Source organism: Jaculus jaculus, chromosome 1, assembly GCF_020740685.1.
Source record: "Jaculus jaculus isolate mJacJac1 chromosome 1, mJacJac1.mat.Y.cur, whole genome shotgun sequence".
Lineage (NCBI taxonomy): Eukaryota > Metazoa > Chordata > Mammalia > Rodentia > Dipodidae > Jaculus > Jaculus jaculus.
In genome coordinates this window covers 166,209,497-166,222,318 of record NC_059102.1, presented here as the reverse complement: position 1 = coordinate 166,222,318, position 12,822 = coordinate 166,209,497, and the positions used below count along the sequence as shown (strand labels likewise).

Genomic DNA, 12,822 nt, shown 5'->3' with positions numbered 1-12,822 from the left:
TGGGCCTTTCAGATCCACCTCTCAATGGGTGGGATCCCCAGAGTTTATTCTATAACCAACCAGGTTGCTGATTGCATTATCAAGGGCAGAGACACCTCTGTCCGGTTGTTTGGCACAGAACCTCACCTTATTGTCACTCCCTTTAAGATAACTGATTTCACCTGGCTTCAGAGAAATAATAACAGAGTTGCTATGGCTCTCGAGGGGTTTCTAGGTAAAATTGATTGCCATCATGGCTCCCATAAATGGATGAGTTCTTGCTCCAGGTTAGAATGGAAGCCCCCCAGGCTTTTCCTGTCTCAACCTAACCCTGACTTTCTTACCATGTTTACCGATGGAGGACACCTGGGGGCTTCCCTAGTCTTTACCCTCCCTTAAAACATAAAAAAGAGCCTATCCCCATAAAGTCAGTCTCCCATGATGTTGAGGGATGAACACAATTCAAAGAACTATTTGCTGTCATTCTAGCTTTGGACACTATTCAAGAGCCATTTAACTTATTTTCTGACAGCCTTTATGTTGTTAATTTATTACCCAACCTGGTTGAGACCCATATTAGACTGGATTCCAACCCTATATCTCCTTTGATGATTCAAGCTCGTTCCCTACTCAAACAAAGAATCAATTCCATTTTTCTACAACATCTCAGGGGTCATCAAAACTTACTGGGATTTCTCTCTCAAGGAAACAATGTGGCTGATAAAATGGCTTCTATGCCTCAATGTAATACTATTACAGAAGCTCCATGCTTCCACTTATTGACCCATGTCAACTGGAGACTTCCTTAACAATTTCCTCGTGTCTCTTCTGGCTGTAGGGTTGCTCGGTGGAATCCATTTTGTTGACCCCAACAATTAGTTGTTTCACACCCAGTGTGTAAGCCAGAAGAGCATGCTCTCGGGTCTGCCCATTCTTGGATATACCAGCTTCAAATTCACCAACACCAGCAGCAAAAATCAGGACAGCACAGTTAGCCTGAGAAGTGCCGGTAATCATGTTCTTGATAAAAGTCTCTGTGTCCTGGAGCATCAATTATAGTCACATAGTATTTGCTGGTCTCAAATTTCCACAGGGAGATGTCAATAGTGAAACCATGCTCACACTCTGCTTTCAGTTTGTCCAAGACCCAGGCATATTTGAAGGAGCCCTTGCCCATCTCAGCAGCCTCCTTCTCAAATTTCTCAATGGTTCTTTTGTCGATCCCACCGCATTTGTAGATCAGATGGCCGGTAGTGGTGTACTTGCCCGAATCTATGTGTCCTGTGACAACTAGGTTGATATGAGACTTTTCCTTTCCCATTTAGGCTTCGGTTTAGCAGTGGTTTTCACGACACCTGCGTCCTGACGGCAAACCCGTTGCGAAAAAACTGCTTAATGTATTTTTTTATGAATCCTTTATTTCTTCAGTTAAGGTTAACCTTGGTATTTATTATTATTGTAGCTTGTAAGTGAAATTGATTTCTTGATTCATAGTTCAGACAATTTGCTATTAGCTGTTAGAAACAACTAATAGTTCATATCAAGTAATTTTGTAACTTCCAACTTTTTAAAATATCTTATAGTTATAACTTATTAATTTGAAAAAGAGAATGGAGAGAGAGAAAGAGAGAGAGCAAGCTTGGGCATGCCACAGCATGCAGCCACTGCAAACAACCTCCAGATGCATGCACTACTCTGTTCATCTGGCTTTCCTGGGTCCTTGGTAGTAGAACCTGGGTCCTTTGGCTTTGCAGGCAAGCACCTTAACCACTAAGACATCTCTCTTGTCCTAACTCCCAACTTTTTAAGAAGTATTTATTTATTTGAGAGAGAGAGAGAATAGGCATGCCAGGGTCTCCTGCCACTACAAGTGAACTCCTGATGCATTCACCACTTAGTGCATCTGGCATTATGTATATACTGGATAACTAAACCTGGGGTTTCAGGCTTTGCCTCCAAGTGACTTTAACTGATGAGTCATTTCTCCAGCCCTAACTTCCTCCTATATCTACTGATTAATTGCAATATTGTCAATACTGTCTTTGTGTGTTGATGTTAGTAGTATATTATGTAAAGTGTATTCGTGTGTGTGTGTGTGTGTGTGTGTGTGTAGTGGCCCACATGTTTGTGGAGGCCATAGTATGGCTTGAGGTGCCCTTCTGTTTTTCTCATCCACCTACTTCCTAGAAACAAGGTCTCTCCCTCAACCCAGAGCTGCTCTTTTGATGTCAGCAAGCCTGAGTAATTCACTTGTCTCTTCCTCAAAGACTGGAGTTGTAGATGTATGTTGAAATGTCCACCATTTTCCAAGGATTCTAGGAGTTGAACTAAGGAGGTGTCAGGTCCTCTGAGATTAGCATTTTGTGGAGAATGCTTGCAAGTGTGTCCAGTCAGGATATTTTAGGTGTTTTCCCTTGTGTCTGGGTGTGGTTTTGATATAAGAGCATGTGACCCTTGTAGAATGATTTGGTATCCACTCTCCCCAGCATAGTTTGGAATCAATTAGTAATAAATATTAGTTCTTATTTAAATATTTAGTAAAATTTATCAGTGATCCCATATTGTGAGTTTCTGCTTGATGTGGGGAGTTTGGGTACAGAAATTTTTCTTCATACAAGTCTAACTAGGTTTTTATTTCTTCATACTCAATCTTTGTAAGGCATATATGTTCTAAACTGCTTCATGTCATCAAAGTTATCAAGTTTATTGTCCTGGAGTTGATAATAACCCCCAGTGATCCTTGGTGTCTCATTTCTGTGGTGTCACTTGCAACGGTTCCCTTTCATCATTTATTTTCTGTCACATGTTTTGTCGTTTTTTCTTATCATTAGGATAGCTACTTATTATCTAGTTTGCTCATCTTTTTGAAGAACCATGTCTGGTTACACAGGTGTTTTACTTTTTTTGTTTGTTTGTTTGTTTTTTGTTTTTTGAGATAGGGTCTCACTCTGGTCCAGGCTGACCTGGAATTAACTCTGTAGTCTCAGGGTGGCCTCGAACTCTCGGCGATCCTCCTACCTCTGCCTCCCAAGTGCTGGGATTAAAGGCATGTACCACCACACCCGGCTTACATATTTTGTCTATTTTATTTAGTATTTCAGGTCCTCTGCCAACTTAAGGGTTTTTTTGTTTGTTTGTTTTTATGTTTCTAGCTTATTGAGGTGTGTTTCAGAACTTTCTGATTTTATAATGTAGCTAGACCCTGTGATTTGAAAGAGTGGCTCCCAGGAAGTCAGTGTGGAGAGGTACTCTGTGTGCCAAGGAGCTGTCACCCAGTTATCAGGACACCCTGGGTTCATTACCATACACAGAGAACTCAGGTGCACTAATGACAAGTTAAAAAGTCAAATGTTTTCTCAAATTTCTTTCTGGAGAATACAATCATCACTCTGAAGATGGTGTTCCCATGAGGTTACTTGTCTGGACTCTGGCCCAGAGTGGCTGGAAGGAGGTGTGGAGATTCACACTGGGGATGTTTTCTCCACTGAGTGATTGAGGAGAAAGACCTTATAAGGATTTGTGTGGGTAGGACCAGTGATCCCCACTAGGTACAAATAGCCCTGAGCCCCATGAGCCTCTCAGGCTTCTCTGGTGAAGTCCAAATTGCTCCATCATTCTCTAGAGTGGAAAGCTCACATCTTACAGACCACCATGAAGAAGTTCCTGGCTCTCCTCCTGGCCATTCTGGCTCTTTGCTGCTATGAAGGTGAGTGTCACTGGTGATCAGCCCAGCAACAGCTGCCTAGTAGGATGTAGAAATCAGGAAAAGAATAGTATTCTAAAATTATCCGAGCTTTTGAACACACTCCCTTAAACCATGAGCTCATTTAAAGGCTTTCCACACATTAACTCAAGAAAATTATTACAAGCAAATTTCAGAATTTGCTTTTGTTTTGGCTTTTTTCAGGGTTTTTGTTGGTTTATGATTTTTAAATATTATTTATTTATTTGTTTTAGAAAGAAAAAAAGGGACATACAGAGAAATTGAATTTGCATTCCAGAGCCTCTAGCCACTATAGATTAATTTCTGATGTACATACAACCTTGTGTGTCTGACTTACATGGTTACTGGGGAATTGAACCTGGTTCCTCATGTGTTGCAGGCAAGTGACTTAACTACAAAGCCATTCCTCCAGCCCAGTTTTGGATTTTTTTTATATTGAAGATGACAAGAAGACTCCAAATTCTTAAGGGTTGATATTCACTGGAAATTTGAATTGTCAACATTCACACCTAGGATTTGAGAATAAGTAGTCCTGTATTTTCTGATATTTTACTGGCAGATCTGACAGTAATGGTGAAAGAAATAGTATACTCATTTCCACTGTGATTTATGTGTTTCAAGATATCTCTAGTTGTTCATCAACAATACCTTCACAAGGGAACCAAACATTTCTGTGCGTCTAGTGCCCTCAAGAATGACCCAGGCTTCACTGACACGTATTCCCCCTTGACCTTCTGTATCTCCTCTTGTCTCCCAAGGTAGCCTCTCACACTATCATCTACTTTGTTTCCCCATAGGCTGATCTTTCATTCTGAAGGCTCATATCAAATCTTATTTAGACACCTACTGATTACAGTCATTTTCAAATCCTGGGTAATGCCTGTCTCTACACCCTAAGCTACTTGGGAGACTGATGCAGGAGGAACTTGAGTGTGCTGCCAGGTTTGAGAACACTGGCAAATTAGTCCTTACAAAAGCCTTTTAAGGGCTGAAGAGATGGCTTAGCAGTTAAGGTGTTTGCCTGCAAAGCCAAAGGATCTCAGTTCAATTCTCTAGGACCCACATAAGTCAGATGCACAAGGAGGCACAAACATCTGGAGTTCATTTGCAATGGCTGGAGACCCTGGTGCACCCATCCTCCCTCTCTCTGTCTCTGTCTCTCTCTATCTCTCAAATAAATAAATCAATGAAACTTTTTTTTAAAAAAAGAAAGCCTTTCAAGGAGGAATGTGCACACAGACTAGAAAAGGTAGTTACTTTGTTCTACCCAAACTTTCAGAAGAGATCCAAGATGGGTTTCACTTACTTCATGTCACCCTCTCTGTGAGTCTGGACATATAATTTTTCTGAAGTAATTTCAAAATATTGTCTTTGTATGTGTTAATCATCAAATTGTTTTATGCAAATTGACCTAAACTTTGGGATCTCTAGCAAAATCTAAGTTTATCATTCATTTCAACAAGATATATAAGACTGTAAGATTCTAGTATCTAGTCAAAACTTAATATTTACAATTGTAGCGATGGGAATTTAACAAGCCAGGAAAGCTTTGGAATAATGGGTATGGCTTAAAATACAAAAATGTTTTATTTTGCATGTTCATTTTTGATTGCCTCAGCAAGATTCTTATTTGTCGCTTCTCAGTCCGACCAGCAGAAAGGAACGACTCCACACAACATTCTTCTCAAAGCAGTTTATTCAGGAACCTTAACCGCATGCAAGGAAAGAAAAAAATGAACCCCGAGCCCTTCCCAGTCCATCCTTAAATCCCTAGCCTGCACCACTCAGAGTCTGCCGCGTAAGTCTCTTCAATAGGCTCACGTCAGTACAATGTCAGATGGTCTGATCTTTCATAGCAACGAGTCTGCGCAGTGCACACCACGGACATGGCTATTCAGGGGTGTATAAGGAAGTCAGGTGCAAATCATACAACTTGGCAGCCGTCCCTGGCGCCATCTTGGAATGGCTTCCACACCTGCTCCCTACAATTCCCCCTTTTTTTTATTGTTTATGGCAGAGAGAATGCCTGTCTTAGGTTGCCCCCTGGGACAATGCTCCTTACCTGTCATGGGGAGTCAAACAGCATTGGTTTAATCCCTGTCTTAGGTTGGTAGCATGTCCAGGGAATCTTACCCGTCTTTGATTACTTCTCTAGCATGCCAAGCCACACTTGAGGAGATTGTCCCATCTCCATCACTGCAAATGCTTGTATAAGCAAGGCTTGATTCTTTTGTTGACGAACTCTCATGTTACATATGCACCAGAATTCTAGGCAACTGATGAGGAGCAGGCATAGGGCTAACCACCCCCAGTCCAGCCCATTCCTTCAGATGAGACATTGCTTGAAGAATCCAATTGGTTAATCCCGAAGCTAGAGAGGCATCCACTCTGGTTGAATTTATGTGGACAATGGACTGTCGCAGTTCCCTCAGCTTGGTATCCAGCTCGTGAGACCAATTACCTGTAAGATAGCTAGAAAGCTCTCGGGAAAGATTACCAGCAGCACTTGCATTATGGAAAGGAACAGAAGTTACACACAATCCTGGATAATGCCATTGGCACCCTAGCTGCGCTAACTCCATCAAAACATCCACTTGTTCCTGGACTAAATCTACTCTTTGATTAAGCAAAAGGATACCTGCTTTTAATTGGCTATTTATATTACCTTGCACATCAAAGGCCTCTGCTACTCCTGCTGACAGATTATTCAAGGTAGCCGCAGTCTGTACTGTAGTGGTTAACGCCACTGCGGTGGCCATGGCAGCAGTAGCTGACACAGCAATGGCTGTAATGATGGCTGCAGTAATGCCAAAATCTCTTTTAGATCTAAACAAGGTCACAGCAGAAGGAGCCTCCACAGGCCAGGGAACATACCGAGGCATGTGGGCAACAACAGCCAATTGATGCTCAGAAGCATTCCAGCACATCATATAAAAACAGGTATCATTACTACAATGTAAAACACTATCATTATGACTACCATTATATACTATAAAAACAAAAGGAGGCCACACACACACACTGGCGTAGGCCGAAAGGAAATATTCTGTCCAGGGCTCAGTTCTTGTACGGAGGCCTCAAAAGTTCCATTCCAACTAAAACTAGCATTTCCTACACCTCCACCTGCAATCATCGCCATGGGCTCCCATTTACACCGCACAAAAGCCAAACATCAAAGGGATTGCTATATATGGTTTGCGTTGGGTTTTGATAGGTCCAATTATAGCCTGCAAACGTATAATTATACATTGTTCCTATGTAGGGAGAAAAGGAAAAGGCATTTTTCACTGTCCAGCCAATCTTGCGAGATTGACACCCTGTCCATGGAGGTATATCAGTTCTACTGCCTCTGCAAAAGGGAGCCCACCTGGGCTGTGCAGGAATACTCGTATTGCCCTTGGCAACAAAAGCAGGCCAAACTCCATGCATCCAAGTTGCATTTGCCTGAGTGGGGTTTTTAAAGGGCGAATCAAACCAAGCTCCAGTTTGATTATACAATCGAACACATGAGCTATCATGAGAAATATTAGTCACTAATTGAAAACACAAAATCCCCTTCAACTGCAATGTCAGAGGATCTTGCACCAGAGCAACCTCTCCATCCCAAGGTAAATAAGGCAACTGTAAGGAAGTATTGCTAACAAAAAGTCTAGGAAAACTTGTGCAGAATGTATCAAAGGAATAGGCTTAGGAAACACTGACCATATACCCCATCGTAATTCATCTCTCTTTATCATGGGAAGCATCCACATCAGCAGGAGCACTTTCATGGCTAGCACGATCACAATCTTCAGACTGTACAACTCTGGTAAGTCACTCTGGAACCCAAATTGGCTGTCGTTGATCCTGGGGAAACACACAAACAGAACCTCTTGCCCAGACCAACACGGGATCTGGGCCATTCCAGCAGCCTGTCAACACATCTTTCCACATTACCCTGCCTTTATTGGAGGAATCGGGATCAGCATGACGATCGACAGCAGAGAGCCCCTGCTTATCTTCAGTCAAAAAATTTAGGGTAAAAAGGGCAATAGCTAATCTTTCCCTTGGCGTACGGCCCGAGGCAATTCCCCCTCTTTGTTTAAAAAGATATTCTTTCAGGGTGCGATGAGCTTGCTCAATAATTCCTTGTCCTTGGGGATTGTAAGGCAATCCATGATTAAGATGAACTCCCATCATTTTACAAAAGGATATAAAAGAGGCAGAAGTATATGCAGGCCCGTTATCAGTTTTTAATTCTTTAGGCATGCCCCAAGCACGCCAAGCTTCAAAACAATGTGCGATAACATGTCGTGCCTTCTCTCCTGAATGCAGGGAGGCGAACATAGCACCTGAAGCAGTATCTATAGAAACATGAATATATTTTAACTTCCCAAATTCAGACAAATGGGTTACATCCATTTGCCACACATGTAGAGGACGAAAACCTCGAGGATTGACCCCTACACTTAACTTGTGGTAAAAATGGAGCACAGGACTGGCATGATTTAACGATGTCTCTCCCGCACGAGAAATACCAAAGCGTGAAGACAGGGTCTTAGAATTTACATGAAACTGTGTATGAAAATTTCGGGCCAAATCAATGGAAGAAGAGGCTAAGAAAACCATATAGGCCTTGGAAGCTTTATCCACTGCATCATTTCCTTCAGCCAAAGGTCCTGGCAATCCAGTATGAGCACGAATATGTTGTACAAAAAAGGGTGACATCCTATTCCAAATTAGTATTTGTAGTTTGGCAAGCAACTCTCCAATAATAGATTTCAAATTAATCTTTCCTACTATTTCTAGGGATTTAAGAATATTTACAACATATTGACTATCAGATATTAAATTGAAGGAATTATGAAATTTTTCAAAAACAGTAATTACTATTTGCAATTCAATAACTTGAGGTGAGGCTGGAGGGAACTCTACTACAACTGGCTGAGATCCATTAACCATATATGCTCCACATCCTGTTTGTGAACCATCAGTAAAAATGACAGGACACTCTGCCAATGGATCCACACGAGTAACACGAGGAAAAACCACAGGATGCATACTAACCAATTGTAAAATAGGATCTTTTGGAAAATGATTATCTATAAGACCATTAAAAGAACATCTTAAAAATGCCCAATCATCCACGGTTGCTGACAACACTTCAACCTGAGCTGAAGTATAAGGAGCAAACAAAATTTCTGGTTGAGTTCCAAATTATTGGATACATTGTTGTATACCCATCATGGCCAGCTGGGCTACAGCTGTTGGGTAATGAGTAAGTGTTTTTGCTGGTGAAATCTTAGGATGCACCCAAAATAGGGGGGCCCCTTGCCATAACACTCCTGTAGGCTGACATTCAGTTTGTAAAATGCACAATACTATGGCCTTAGCTTCATCTCTATGCCTAAGGGCAGCCTTTTGTATACTCTTTTCCATTAATTACAAAGCTGTTAGAGCTGCATCAGTAAGTTGTCTTGGGGAATTTAAATCTGAATCACCTGGCAGGATATCATATAATGGTTGTAGTTGTTTATTGGTCAAAGAAAGATAAGGCCTAACCCATTGAATATCCCCTAATAATTTTTGAAAATCATTCAAGGTGCAGTCCATCTGTACGAATTTGAACCTTCTGAGGAGTTACTTGTTCTGGTGTTATTCTAGTTCCTAAATAATTTACTACAGAATCCTTTTGCACCTTTTTTGGGGCTACAACCAAATGTTTCCTTTTCAATTGTAAAATAACAAAACTATAAATTTCATCAAGCATTACTTCCATGGGGGCAGCTATAAGAATATCATACATGTAATGGTAACATTTAGCCTTGGGGAATTTTTCTTTAATCTCTTTTAAAGCATCATCAACATATCTGATACATGGTAGGGCTATTTGCCATTCCCTGTGGCAAAACAACCCATTCATATCTTTTATCAGGTTCTGCATGATTTAAAGAAGGAACTGTAAAGGCAAATCTTACTGTATTCTTTTGATGCAATGGAATGGAAAAGAAACAATCTTTAATATCCAAGACCATTACGGGCCATTGCCTAGGCAATGCAGAAGGTAATGGTAATCCTCTCTGCACTGGTCCCATGACTATCATTTGTTTATTAATTTATCTTAAATCATGTAAGAGCCTCCACTTTCCTGACTTTTTCTTTATGACAAAAATTGGAGTATTCCAGGGTGATGTGGATGGCTGCAAATGTCCTAATAATAGTTGCTCTTGCACCAGGCCTTGCACTGCTTGTAATTTCTCTGAGGGGAGTGGCCACTGAGGAACCCACACGGGGTCCTCAGATCTCCACGCTATGGGCAAAGCTTCCTCAGTGGCCCCTAGGAAAAACCCACTTCAGCTCGGTTCCATTTTTTCTGAATGGGCACGGGAGATGTTCTCCCTTGTAATCTTCATCCCAGTACCTTTCCTGGAATATAGCCCATACTAGACATGATGTTGCATGACTGCAAGCTGTACTTTCCTTCATTGGTCAGCACAAATCCCATTTCTTGCATAAGATCTCTTCCCCACAGGGAAACAGGAAGTCCTAGGACATAGGGCTGGAAAGTCCCAGAATGTCCCTCAATATCTTTCCAATTCAGAAGGTGGGAACCCATCTCAGGTTCCTGAGCATATCCTAGTCCCCTTAGCAGCTGATCTGATCTCTGCCTGGGCCAGCCAGAAGGCCAATCTTTGGTACTGATAATACTGCGGTCAGCGCCAGTATCTAAAAGGCCAGAAATAGACTTGTCCTCAATAATCAGCTCCAGCAAAGGGCGTGTATCAAGATTCAAGGAGAAGAATATGGCAGAGGTTCCTGTAGAACCAAACCCTTTTGCTCCTCGCTCAACATCCCTTGCCGGAAATTGATCATGGCAACTGGGTAAAATCAATAGCTGAGCTATTCTATCTCCAGGGGAAATGGCAGATACCCCTCTAGGGGAGGACACCATAACTTTTACCACTTCGGTATAATCCGGATCAATCACTCCAGGATGGATTATCATACCTTGTATAGTAACAGAGCTCCTCTCCAAAACCAAACCCACTGTCTTAGGTGGTATTGGGCCATGAAAATCTGTCTCTATCAATTGAGAGCCCATTCGAGGTGTTAATATGAGTCTGGAGGTGGAACAGAGGCCAAGTCCTGCACTTCTTTTTGTTGCTCTCTGGGGCGACTCCACTGCATTGGAGGCCTCAGACTTGGCCAATTCTCGGCCATTGCCCCATATATTTGAGGGCCCTGGGGTCGGGGGACCTGTGTCAAGTTTTTTGGCCTGAATCCACCATATCCAGCGCTCAACAGCTGTCCATTAATGTCTTTCACTGACCTGCATTCATTTGCCCAATGGTTTCCTTTTCCACATCTAGGGCAAAGCCCAGGCACTTTTGGCTTAGGACCCCCTGAAATCTGTAATTTAGGACACTGTCATTTCAAATGTCCGGGTTGCCCACATTTAAAACAATTGTTATTCTTGGGTCCACTTTTACCTTGGGTCAATTGCACGACTGCTGTAGCCAAACCAGCGTTTGAAAGGGCTCCTCCCAATTCTCTACATATTTTCATCCACACTTCTAATCCCTTACTCTTATATGGATTAATAGCCTGCCTACACTCCTTAGTACACTGCTCAAAAATTAATTGTTTCAGCAGCGGCATGGCTGTACCTGGGTTGCCAAATATCTTGCCTCCAGCCTCTACCATCCTGGCCACAAAGTCAGCAAAAGGCTCTGTTGGCCCTTGGACAATTTTAGTTAAGTTCCCACCTACTTCTCCTCTATTTGGAAGAGATTTCCAGGCTCTAGTCCCTATCTTGTTGATCTGTTCATACACCTGTAGAGGGTAATTATTCTGGAGGTTGGCAAACCGACCCTGCCCCATTAACATAGCCTGGTCCCAGGCAGCTTGGCCATTCGCATTATTCACAGCCGCCTGCTCTGCTGCCAGCTCCATATAAAAGCTTTTCCAATCTAAGTATTGACCAGGAGACAGACAGGCTCTAGCAAGATTTTGCCAATCACTGGGAGTCATGCAATATCAATGGAGAGATTCTAATTGGGCTACCACATAGGCAGCGGTGATGCCATAGGCTCGAACCCCTTCAGCTAACCTTTGAATAATTTTCCAATCAAGTGGCTCATGATAGTGGTTACCTTGGGCATCCTGAAATACAGGAAAACACTGAGCTCGTAGCTCCCTCCAAACCTCGGGGTGCAAACTCCTTCCCGAAACTCCATTAGGAGCGTATGGAGGCAGACGCGGTGGTCCTGGCGCTGAAGGTTCTACTTTTAGTTTCACTCTTCCTAAACTTTCAGCTATGCTTTCAAGCTCGTCTTCAGAGACCTCCTCATCGGCAGAACTCTCAGCAGCCTCAGATCTTTGCGACGGCTCCTCTCTTAACTGCTCCAACGCCTCTGTGCCCTTCTCTAGTTCCGCTCCGCAGCCCTCCTTATCCTCTATACAATTCCTAACTAGCTCCCAGACTGGCAGCACCCGGGTCAGCAGTATGCCCTGCTCTTCAGCAAACTTTAAATCCTTCCCTAGCTTCTCCCAACTGGGTGCCGTAAGACGTCCTGATACTGAAAACCAGGGCGCAACTTCATCAACCGCCCATAAAAATTTCTCAGCAGTAGCTTTCTTAAGGCCAACTCCTTTCGCTTTTAAAAGACTTCGGAGGGCCTGACTGACTGACCTGGCAGAAGATGTATTTCCCATAGTGCTTGTGCAATTTGTCCCTCAATCGGGAACCTTATTGTCTCTTGCCGAGAACTTGCCCTCGTCCCACTTACCTGGGAACTTACCAGCTAGCTGCCCTGACTGCGATGAGTTCTGAACGTCCCCGTACGAGCCACCACTTGTCGCTTCTCAGTCCGACCAGCAGAAAGGAACGACACCACACAACGTTCTTCTCAAAACAGTTTATTCTGGAACCTTTTCCGCATGCAAAGAAAGAAAAAAATGAACCCCGAGCCCTTCCCAGTCCGTTCTTAAATCCCTAGCCTGCACCACTCAGAGTCTGCCCCATAAGTCTTTTCAATAGGCTCACGTCAGTACAACGTCAGATGGTCTGATCTTGCATAGCAATGAGTCTGCGCAGTGCGCAACGCGACGTGGCTATTCAGGGGTGTATAAGGAAGTCA

The 12,822-nt window shown here is 42.8% G+C and overlaps 1 pseudogene; it reads right to left on the bottom strand.

Moving 5' to 3' along the window:
• Positions 1-768: 768 nt before the first annotated feature.
• Positions 769-1,300, bottom strand: LOC101601898 (annotated as a pseudogene).
• Positions 1,301-12,822: the final 11,522 nt, after the last annotated feature.